Source organism: Notothenia rossii (genome assembly GCF_949606895.1).
Source record: "Notothenia rossii genome assembly, chromosome: 2".
NCBI lineage: Eukaryota > Metazoa > Chordata > Actinopteri > Perciformes > Nototheniidae > Notothenia > Notothenia rossii.
This window is the reverse complement of record NC_136904.1, coordinates 7,483,109-7,495,755: the sequence shown is the minus strand read 5'-3', so window position 1 is coordinate 7,495,755 and position 12,647 is coordinate 7,483,109. Positions and strand designations below refer to the sequence as shown.

At 40.0% G+C, this 12,647-nt stretch overlaps 1 protein-coding gene across 1 annotated transcript in view; it reads left to right on the top strand.

Annotated features, from left to right (window-relative positions):
- The window catches only part of chst8 (carbohydrate (N-acetylgalactosamine 4-0) sulfotransferase 8), a 160,409-nt gene that overhangs the window by 134,022 nt on the left and 13,740 nt on the right, over positions 1-12,647 (top strand). The window lies entirely within an intron of this gene.

Genomic DNA, 12,647 nt, shown 5'->3' with positions numbered 1-12,647 from the left:
GGAACGTCAAAATAGCTATGACATGCTGATTGGCTGTGGGTGGGCCAGACGGGCATGTGGGTGGGGCCTGGGCCCACAGTTACGCCACTGAGTACCAGTACATGAACAAACATTAGTTCCTGCACAAGAAACAACAAACACTTACGCATATTGGTTTAACATCTAAAACAAACTGTATTAAATCATGCCATATTTAACAATTATAATATAACATGAAATAAAGTTTTATTTATTGAATTCAACTATGAAACCAATTGTGTTGTTCTTTTTGATTAAGGCAACTTTGTTACGTCCTTTACAGAAGCGACGACTCAATGTGATACCATTTCTTATTTATCATCTTCCTTCAGGTGACATAAACTCCATATTTCTCCTTTCAGAAGCAATTTGATATCTATGACATTTTATTTTGGTGCAAATAGGAACGTTTTTTTAGATGATGTTATATTTTCGCCTATAGCCCCAAAATCAATATAAGTTTCAACGATTGCACGACAACTCTCATCACATACATGAAACTGGTAGATTGCCATTGATTGTATTTGAACCCAAATCCCCTTTCTGCATGTGAATGTAACTGATGTGTATGCCGATGCTTTAGTATTCACACGGGACCCTGTGTTTTACTCACATGTCTGGACTCATCAGTTTCTGCTGTAATCAGTAGTGCTCTGACAGGAAAACAGCGGCTGTGCAGGAGAACGTGGAGCTAACTCAAATGAGAGGCCAGGGTAAACAGTGACAGGGCCAATTCCAGTTCCCAATCTCTCTGCAAATAGAGGTGATCAGGGGAGAGGGGGGGCTTAACGAAGACGCAGCAGCATCTGATCGCAGCACCTCAGCCAACACCAGAGTGCCAGCAGGTCACAATGAAAGGATTTGGCTCTGACTTTAATCTAGAAGAAATGAAAAAAGTGTGTGGGGGGGGGGGAAGAGAAATGAAAGAGGTCATCAAATAACTCATTCAATCCCCTCCAAATGAAATGGCTTTGTGGAAAGGAGAAAAAAAGGATTGTAATTATTGTATTTGTTAAAAAGGTCAAGTCAAAGTCAGAAGCTCTTCAGATATCAGGTTGCTGTCACATTAAGCCAAGAATAATGGAAAATAGAAATAAAGGTTTCCCTTGGCTGGATGAGAAGAATAAAAGGTGCCATTATGTTGTTAAATATAATCATACTAATGGTGCTTGAGATGGATAAACAGATGTTCAAGTGTAATCAGTCATGCTCTTCTGCGGCTTTAAGTCTACTTCTTCAATAAAACAAAACAGCTTTTTGAATGAAAGAAAATGATTTCCAACCTCATTGTGTTGAGCACATTTGACATTGAATTGAACACTAAAGGCTTCATTAACAAAACACTACTACTGCTATCTTTAAAATAACTTAAAGAAATCCCAAATGCAGCATCCCAGTGTTTTGCATATGTGTTAGTCACCATTTCCCTATATCGCTAATCACTATATTATGTGCAGCCGTACTTGTTAGCCAATTCCATACTAGTGTTTTTTATCCCCTCTCCCTTTGATTGCAAATTATTTTTCTCACAAAGATATAGTGGAACAGGGGTTATTTGAGCCTTCACGGCCCCTACACACGGCGGCGTGCGTTGCCGCTTCAACCCTTCTGCCCATTCAATTTGAATGGGGTAAAGTCACGATTCGCCGAACTGCATTGTGGGAGCAAAACGTAACTTCTCTCGCGGTGCTCGCTGCAAAAGTGCGTAGGGGCCGTAAGCAGGCCGTCCTGTGCTGTAAAGGCCCGGACACACCAAGCCGATTTTGACCGTCGATGAGCGTCAACACGCCCTACTCAGATTGCTGTGTCCCGCACCGTCGTGTCTTTTCAGCCGTGCCGACACCTTTTTGGCCGAAAAAGTGTCGGTCAAATAAATCACTCTGACTGGCTGTTCAGCTTGCGAATCAGTGCATGAGAAGCGAATCGGAAGTGAGGGACCCAAACAAACTATTAAGAAGGCAAATCTGAGATTTAATGTGACTCCAGCTCTCGGCACAGGTTGGGGAAAGCCCCGTGAGCTTCTCGCTGTAGAGTGAAAATGGAACGCACACGCTATTTGTTGTTGCCTCTTTTGAATGACGAATACACACTACCACCGCCTGCTGGTAAGGAGAGTTATTGCCACTCACGCATGCGCAGTTCGTACGTGCTACTTGGCCGTCGGCTGAAGTCTTTGCGGTGTGTTCCAGTGCGACCATACTTGTCAACCCTCCCGATTTTCGCGGGAGACTCCCGATTTCATTGCCCTCTCCCGGTTTCCCCCCGGGGTCATATTTCTCCCGCATTTCTCCCGATTTCTGACAAAATCAGATTTACACAGGACTGTTTCCACTCGGACTTTAAAACAGCTACACCATTGTTTGGTTTCCATGGTAACACGTCTCTTTAGTAGCGCGCGCAACTCAAAGTCTGAGAGGGTGAGGCAGATAGTCACAGAAAACAGAACAAAAATCGACAACTACTCTACTCTCTGCTCACTCCTTTCCTGCCCACACATATGCTCCTTCAAGGATGCTGCTACAGGCCGCAAGGCATTGCACTTAGAACTACAATATAAGCATGTTAATGTTAATCTAACAGCTCCGGCGATCCACTATCAGCCCCCCCCCCCCCCCCCCCCCATTTTGCATTTTGAAATGCTCCCGAGGTCTCAAGGTTGGCAAGTATGAGTGCGACACATGGCCAAGATGCAGAGACGCGTGGTGACACAACAGTCAGAGTCCGTCTGTGTGAGTTCTTTGGTGTCAGCTTGGTGTGTCCGTGCCTTTAGAGCAGGAGAGAGTAAAGCAACATTATAGTGAGAAATTACTCACACACACACACATGTAAAATGTCCATGTTTCAAGCAAATGTGTGTCAGAAGCACACAACCTAATGGCCTCTTTATGAAGTTGTTCGTTTATGTTGAGAGAAAGCAAATGGTGAGGATCAGCCTCTTTATTTATAGATGATTGAACGTTGTTGTTGACAGCCCTTGTTGATTTCAATGTGTTTGTTGTGATCGATGCCAGGGTAGAAAATAGATTTGATGAAAACGTCGTCTATTTTCTGAGTTAAAAAGACTCCAAGAATAGTTGTAAGTACTTCCGTTCCTCTGAGCCCTGTATGTTGATGGTGACAGTGTGTGTGTGTGGGGGGGGGGTGTCAATCTTTACTTAAGTCTGCTGCTTAAACTGCAATAATTGACTGAGAGCAGAGCTGAAATCAATGTAGAGCCGTCCTCTGTGGTTACTGTGAACGGCTATGTGTTGCAGGACTGAATATATATATTCAAATTTCTTTATTAGGATAAACCCCTTGAGGTGAATCACCTCGTTTTCAAGGGGGTCCCAAGAAAACAAATAACAAACAAGTACAACATACAAACAACATTCACACACATACATCAATGCACAAGTCACTTGGTTTTCGAGCATAGTCATTTTTGTGAAAGGCCTTATTAAGTTTATTACTAAGTTTATGATGAAGTTAGTATCCAAACACTCAGACCCTTAAGGACCAGAGCGTCCCCATTGAAATCCAATATATCTACAATGTAATCTTGTTTCTGCTCTATTATGGAACATTGCACTGTTTGATGAAATGCATAAAATGTAAAAAATCAGTGGCATTATGTGAATTAACATATTAATGTTTTGGTTAGGACTGATATTGGTTGATAAATATAACTTAGTTAAAGTATAACATAATATCAAAAAATATATATATATGGCAGCTAAGTGACATATTTGTCTTTAAAGCAGGGGTGTCAAACTCAAATACACAGTGGGCGTGTGTGTGTGTGTGTGTGTGTGTGTGTGTGTGTGTGTGTGTGTGTGTGTGTGTGTGTGTGTGTGTGTGTGTGTGTGTGTGTGTGTGTGTGTGTGTGTGTGTGTGTGTGGTGTGTGTGTGTCTCTGTCTGTCTGTCTGTCTGTCTGTCTGTCTGTCTGTCTGTCTGTCTGTCTGTCTGTGCGTGTGTGTCACCAGCAGCAGCTCAGTTTCGAGCCGCTCCTCCTGCAGACCTGACCGTTTGAACTCCCCCCCAAATCCAAGCTTCCAAGCAGAAAAACTTTATAACATCTTCCCTCACTGCATGATGTAGACGCTTCACAGGCAAGGGAGTGGTTTCCAAAGACAGAGCTGCAGTGTGTGCTCACCTGGGTCAAGCGCTCTGCAGCATCTGAATAAGATATCTGCCAATTACACTCCGTCTCGCTGAGATAATTCACTTAACCCTGGGCTCACAGCTGACAGGTAGCATTTGTTTACACATCCCTCTCCATGCAAGCTGCAAAACCCCCTTTTCTATGTGGTAATAAAACAATCCGCCTCCCACAGAAACCCCTCACACAGCTTCCCGACCGCCTGTTTCCATGGAAATCTGCCTTGAGGAGTCATAGCATCGCCTAACCTTGAATTGCATCTTCGCCTGTGAGAATATACCGTTGTCAAAATGAATTGTCATAGCGGTAATCAGTTCTGAGTTTGATTTCCCCCTTTTAGCAGCTTCCTATCCGCAGAGTTCATTATCCCACCCCCTGCTGTGTTCGGTGCCCGGCGTTCGCAGCAGGAGAAAAGAGTTTGAAGATTGCACAGCACAAGAAGCTCGATATTGGAGCAACTTAAAGACGGATTCATAGAGCTTCTATTGCCCCACAGAGGAGCTCTTTCTTTATCGTTAAATGGCAATCCCACATTTCATATGGATGGTTTTATTGCTAAAGCATGTCCATTTAAAGGTAGAAAATCCCATTACCTCTCATCATTTAATCACTCTGAGATACAGCCGTAACGCAAAACCCGATGTCACAGCTTTCAAATGAATCAGACAGTTTTTCTGTATTTTACAAAAGAAAATGTTGTGAAAACACTGAATGTCCTCTCCCAACATGAGAGTCACATGATAACAAAGGTATCAACTGTAGCTGTGAACATGACAGGATGTGTGATTACCTAGAAGAGCATCAGGACTGTTTGAGGCATATGATAGCTATGTGATTAACATGATGATTCAGCCTCTATGGAGAGAGACATATGACAAGCATGATCATTTCTGACGTGGAGCTAATCTGAAGTAAACATTGATACTGCTTTCTATTCCTCCATCTAGTGACTGTGTAACTCCCTCTCTTGGATATCAGCATGTGAAGGACACTGTTCAGGAACTAGTTGATGCTCTGTATGTGATGACTACTTCCATTCTGGAGAGGATCACAGATACATGGATCCTGAGATTCAAGCTCAAACTGGGGGCGAATGATTATTAATATTTTTAACTATTCAGAAAAAGTCATAATTTTGAGATTTTGAGAAAAAGTCATAATTTTGAGAAAAAGTCCATTTTTTGGAAAACGTCAGAATTTTGATAGAAAGTCCGAATTTTGAGAGGAAGTGAACATTTTTAGAAAGTCAACATTTTTAGAAAAAAGTCCACATTTTTAGATTTTGAGGAAAAGTCGTCGGAATTTTTGGAGAAAGTCAGAATTTTGAGAAAAAGTCAGAATTTTGAGAAAAAGTCATAATTTTGAGATTTTGAGAAAAAGTCAGAATTTTGAGAGAAACTCAGAATTTTGAGAAAAAGTCATAATTTTTAGATTTTCAGGAAAAGTCATAATTTTTAGATTTTGAGGAAAAGTCATAATTTTGAGAAAAAGTCATCCTTTTCAGAAGAAGTAAAAAAATTTGAAAAAGTCAGAATTTTGATAGAAAGTCCGAATTTTGAGAGGAAGTGAACATTTTTAGAAAAAAGTCCAAATTTTTAGATCTTGAGGAAAAGTCGTCAGAATTTTGATAGAAAGTCCGAATTTTGAGAGGAAGTGAACATTTTTAGAAAAAAGTCCACATTTTTAGATCTTGAGGAAAAGTCGTCAGAATTTTTTTGAGAAAGTCAGAATTTTTAGAAAAAGTCAGAATTTTGAGATTTTGAGAAAAAGTCAGAATTTTGAGAAAAAGTCAGAATTTTTTTGAGAAAGTCAGAATTTTTAGAAAAAGTCAGAATTTTGAGATTTTGAGAAAAAGTCAGAATTTTGAGACAAAATCTGAATTTTGAGTAAAAGTCAGAATTTTTAGATTTTGAGGAAAAGTCAGAATTTTTAGTTTTTGAGGAAAAGTCAGAATTTTGAGGAAAAGTCTTGAGAATTTTTTGATTTTCAGAAGAAAACAAGCCAACATTTCGAGAAAAAAATCAGTATTTTCTTCATGACAGGATGTATGATAACAAGAACCGGTATTCCTCCATGTTGTGACTGGGTAACTCCCTCTCTTGGATATCAGCATGTGAAGGACACTGTTCAGGAACTAGTTGATGCTCTGTATGTGATGACTCCTTCCATTCCTGAGAGGATCACAGATACATGGATCCTGAGATTGAAGCTCAAGCCGGTGACGAGTGATATTTTACAAAAGAAAACCTGTACAGTATGTACACACCACTGCATACTGTACCGTCCTTGACCTCCCACACACTCACACACTCACACAGGAGTGATGAGAGTGACGATGCATGAGCCCGGCAGCTGCCTCTGAGCAGGGAGGCAGAGTGTTCTGGAAATAGTGCAAAGGTGTGAAAGCATCACGTCACAAGTTTCCTCTGCGCTCTGGTTTTATATCTCACTGAATGTTGATGCGCTCTCAGCCTGTCATGTGCCACCGACAATTATGAGCCAAAACATGTGTTATTTATGGTTGCGGGGGGGTGTGCTCTTTTTCTTTTGAGTTTCATCTAATAAGAAAGCACATCCCTGGAGACTTCCCAACACTTAGTAATAATAATAATAATAATAATAACAATAATGAAGCTTTATTTATATAGCATTTTTCATACAGCACATGCAGCTCAAAGTGCCCTCAGATTATTTGTTAAGAATTTTAAAAGGTTCACGCAGCAAAATATAACATTTGTTAATAGACACAAGGAGGTAAAATATATATAATAATGCTTTCTCTCTGGCAGATAAGACTCAAGACGACCGAGTCGATGCAACAATATAACAAATAAAACCCCAACAACAGAAAATAAAAAGATAACAGTAATAAAAATGCCATAATTCAAATAAAGGTTAAACGATTAAGAAATAAAAAAAGACCTTGCTATTGAAGCATGTTAGATTAATAAGTTAAGATAAAATCCTTTAAGACCCATAAAATAAATAAAACAATATAAAGGTAGGTAAATAATAAAGACTAAAAGAACATTTCAAGTGGGGGGTTGCTAAAACAAATCTAATCTAAAAAGATGTGTCTTTAGCTGGTGTTTAAAAATGTCCACTGAGTTGGCCTCTCCGATGTTTCCTGGTGTTCTAATAAGAGAGCACATCCCTCCTTGTGTCTACTAACCTGATCAAATGTTATATTTTGCTGCATGTACCTTTTAAAGTTGTTAACAAATAATTGAGGGGAATTTCTTGTTATTTTTTTTAACTTGTGATGTGTCATTTTGTAAAGCACTTTGAGCTGCATGTGCTGTATGAAAAGTGCCGTACGAATAAAGCTTTATTATTATTATTATTATTATCTAACAAGAGAGCACATCCCTGGAGACTTCCCAACACTTGACCTCAGAGGTGGAGGCAGAACATGGTATTGTGAAGATTGTGCAATTTATGGATTTTGTTAATAACTCCTGTCCTCATGTTTTTTTCCTCTGTGGAGCAGTAAAATAAATTGGACTGAGGAGGTCAGGGGAATGTCACGGAGGCAGGTTAATAAACACAGCTGGTTAACAAGCCACTGATTGGAAAATGACTTTCTCCTTTACCATGGAATTACCTCCATGTATTAGAGGCTACCTTTCTAAGAATACAGCACTGAAACACACAGTTATTTACAACTACTTACAATCCACTTTCATTTTACGGCAGGCTCTCGTAAATGTAGTGTGAAGTCATAGTATCATATCAACGTGTGTGGCTTAATTACATTTTAAATTCTGATATACTGCACATTGTTCGGTTCAGTTATTTTTTGATACTCTTATTATACTTTTTTTTTTTTGATTGTATATTAGTAAAAGAACTTGTAAAATCGTCCTTTTTTTTCAAGTTTAGTTCCTTTACTTGTTTATGTATTTTATGTTTTAAAGACATTTGTCATACTCCTATTGTACTTACTTTTGTGAATATTCAATCATCTATTTTGTTTTTCTAAATGGTATGATAGTTTTTAAAATAGCTTTTGAACTACACTGAACAAAAATATAAACGCAACACTTTTGTTTTTGCTCCCATTTTTCATGAGATGAACTCAAAGATCTAAAACATTTTCTACGTACACAAAATAACCATTTCTCTCAAATATTGTTCACAAATCTGAAAAAATCTGTGATAGTGAGATAGTGATATCTTTGCCGAGATAATCCATCCCACCTCACAGGTGTGGCATATCAAGATGCTGATTAGACAGCATGATTATTGCACAGGTGTGCCTTAGGCTGGCCACAATAAAAGGCCACTCTGAAACGTGCATTTTTGCTTTATTGGGGCGGTCTGGGGGGGGGGGGTCCGAAAACCAGTCAGTATCTGGTGTGAGGGGTTAGGGTTAGGGTTAGGGTTAGGGTAATGTTGTGAATCGAGTGGCCCATGGTGGTGGTGGGGTTATGGTATGGGCAGGCGTATGGTATGGACGATGAACACAGGCCACTCGATTCACAACATTACCCTAACTCTAACCCTAATCCTAACCCTCACACCAGATACTGACTGGTTTTCGGACCCCCCAAGACCCCCTCAATAAAGCAAAACTTCTTTATCAGCTCACTTAATGAGATTAGATTTGATATTTTAGAGCAGATTATTTTATACCTCTTATTGTGTTAAATGTATGTTTTGGCCAACAAACACAAAATCAAATGTCTTGTTTGTGTAAACTTACTATAAACCAGATTCTAATTAACTATAATGTATCGTTTTTAAAGCGAAAAGTCGTAATCTGGGCCAATCTAATATGTTCAATATTGAAGGGGGATACAAGCCACCCCTCCCAACTTGGACTGATCCGGATTTCTATTTGAATGCGATCGGCTTAATTATTTTACATTGCATTGTAGTTTTTGATTATATATTTTGAAATAGATTGAGTGTACAATGTGCATGAATGTGTGAGCTCTATTTAGTTGTAGTGGCTGACTGTGCACGTTATGGTGCATACATTATCAGAGGTTGGCAGTGTATATATATTTAGTGTACCTACTGTGACTTTGTTCCAGCTCAACTTGGTTTGCCTGACCTGGTTTTGTTTTTATTCAGTGCAGTGCTGACTCGCTAAACTAAGGAGAAAGTGGTCAGCAAGTTATTCCAAAGTGTCTTGAAATTATTCAGCTTCATCATATTCTATTTTCAACTTGAAGAATTGTATTAGTGTTAAAATTGCTGCCAAAGAAAGCCAGTCACGTTAAAGTCTGAATTTCAGTCCCTGTACATCCCAGCCTTGAACAAATCTTAAATCTGTAATTAATTACCCTTTGCTTTAAACACAAAACAAATACAGAATAAAGGCGTGTTATCAGAACATTACAGGACAGGCGTGTCAAGGTATCAATACCATACAGCTTTATTTATAAACCAACCTAAGTCAATACGCTCAGGAGAAAAATGACATTATGTAAAATGCATATTTTCTGGCCTGAGAAGACGACGTGTTGCTGGCAGGTTTCTGACAGACCTTTGGACTTAATTGATGGACTTAGTTCCTCTCACACTGTGCCGCCCTTGACCCTGTGTAATTAACCCCTGGGACTCCAATGCACAGTGTTTCATATGCATCAGTTCAGACGTATTATTTCCTAAATTCATCAAATTAGACAACAGTCACTGTTGGCAATTATCTAATGTAATTCTAAATCCTACTGATTGAATGAGTTAGGTGTGGCACCATGGCCCCTGTCTCTGAAACAGTGGGAGGAATGTGTTTCTTCATGTCCTGGTTGTTTGTTTCATCCTAATTGGTTGGATTAAAGACCTGTTATTGATTCATTCTTGGCCACCGTGTCCTTTGAGTGGTGAACACATAAGAGATTCTTCCAAGGGCTTCTCTTCACATTCCTCAGATGGTAGTACAGACACATTTGAGATGCTTGGTGCTTGGACTTTAGAGTAGTGCGTCCGTGAGCACGTCTTCAATCCCAAATCCTTAATTGCTCACCCATCACCTCCTCCTCCTCATCCTCTTCATCACCTCCTCTCTCCGGCCCCGTCCTGAGAGGATTTGCAACCCCAACTGAACCGTGGTTTTATCTCTTACAACAACAAGTTAAAACATCAATGGAGCAGAGCTTAAAACCCTAATGCCTCTGTTCTCAAGCGTTTTTCCTGTGATAAACCTCGGAGCCCCTTTATTCCCACACAGAGTCAAGAGGAGGTGTGCAGAGAGCAGGTGAGGGTGGAGAGGGGGTGCAGCTGGTTGGGGTCACAGTGGCTCAGTGTGCAGAATGACTAATGAAAGGTTTATGGTGGCGCAGCATGAATAGTGGAGGAGGACACGCCTTGTCTGGCTTCTAGCACCCTCCCGGTCTGCATTTAATAGGTTCTTCCTGAACACAGGGGCCACAATCCTTCACTTAATAAGCTCATTATTTCACATTGTTTTTGTCCTTTGCTGGCGGTGGCAGGGAAAAGAGCGTTTGATGCGTGTCTCTGTTAGAGAGTTGAACAAGGGTCTTTGAGAGGTAAGGATGATAATGGATCCGCTAATGATGTGTCCCTCGCTCATATGGATCCTGGCAGAAAGACTGGGTCGTCTGCATGAATATTCAGAGGATTCAAGAGAGGGAGAGGTGGAAGCTCAAGGTTACTTTAGAGGGTAACAGCGGCTCAAGAGCAGTCTGCTTTTAATTCAGCTGCCCCTAATGACAGAGAAACACCTGCAAATCAAAGCGTAACTTATAGATGGTTACTTACTGATAGATGCTTGAAGCAGGGGGTTTTATTTTTGTGTGAACGACCCAAAACACTTACTACTGTAGGCGAAACATAATATATAAAAAATGTAAAATGAAGAAACATCAACTTGACGAGACGTGCACATTGCTTAGTATGAGCGCTGCATAAAACTCAAAACACAACCGAAACAGGGACAATAAAAAGAGACGGGACTGGAGCACTTGTTGATGTTCGGGGATTATATAGTTAGTCCACTGTCACTGGAAACTTACCTTAATAATAATAATAATAATAAATGATATTTATATAGCGCTTTTCTGTAACTCAAAGACGCTTTACAGTTTGAGGGAGGGTAGACAAACAAGGACAGGCAAAAAAATAAAATAAAAGGTTAACTGTGTTGGAGGCGTGTGGCGTAGTGGAGTAGTGTGTTGGTGTTTGGATCAGGGGTCACAGGTTCAAACCCCACTGCAGTCAGAATGTCGTTGTGTCCCTGAGACACTTCACCCCAAATTGCTTCTGTGGGGATTGTCCACAGTATTGAGTATGTAAGTCTCTTTGGATAAAAGCGTCTAACAAGTGTCATGTAATGTAACGTTAAAAGGTTAACTGTGTTGGCTTATTTCAACAATGTGCATGATTTGCAAGATTCCTTCCGATATAATTGCAGATCTGTAAGCTAGTGAGCTAACGTAGCTAACCTAGTCATTTCAAATATACAGACAAAACACTTACAGTTATGAAACAGGAAGTCAACTAGCGCTCCAGTTGATGAATGTTTTCTAAATGTGTTTTCAAGTTGGTGAAGATGTTTCTTCATTTGCTTGTGTATGGCACAGTGTATTTTTATATTTGTATCCTTTCTGAAGCTGAAGCACATTTCTCCCAATGGAAATGTTTTGGGCCGTTGGAGCGCGTTTGCATCTGTCAGCCACCGTACTTTCTAGCTTCCAACAAAAGAAACCAAAGCAGTTTGACACCATACATTACATTGACTTCAGTACTTTGGGCAATCCCCACAGGAGCAATTTGGGGTGAAGTGTCTCAGGGACACAACGACATGCTGACTGCAGAGGGACTCGAACTTGCTATACCCCTGATTCTAAGTCCAGCTCTCTATCCACTGAGCCACACCATACTTCGGCTTTAGTGTTTGACAGTTTTGTTCCTATTACAGAATCACTTCTTGGTGCATTTATCTTGAATCTCTCCATTTGTGCTGTAGAGAATCACATGTTAAAGTATGGAGTAACATAACAGTTGTATAGCATTCTCCTTACAAGAATATGACCTTGTCGTGAGTTATTATATCTCTAGAAAATCAGTTTTATAAAATACTTACTGTAGCTGCTACATCTACTGTATATGTGAAATAACTCGGATGACTTTTCTGTATCTCACAACATGAACCCTCAGTCTTTACAATGTATCACCGTTCCAGCGTGCAGCAGTAAAAATCAATAGCATAGTTATGCTGAGTGGAATTGACTGACTGTGAAATTGCAATCAAACAGCAACTATTACCCGCAACCAAATAGACACTACAGAGATAAATGATGTTTACAATCCCCCCGAAATTCAGTTTGCATTGTTATATTTCTTGTTTCAGTTTCATGGAAACATGTCCTTCTCATGAAATGTAATTCTGGCTGCCCACTTGAGTGAGGAATGTGTTTTCAGAGACAGAATGTATTCAAATCAAATCAAGCCATGTCAGATTCGCTTTCAAATCAGTTTTAACAAGACACCGTTGTCACAGAGTGCCGAAGGACGGCT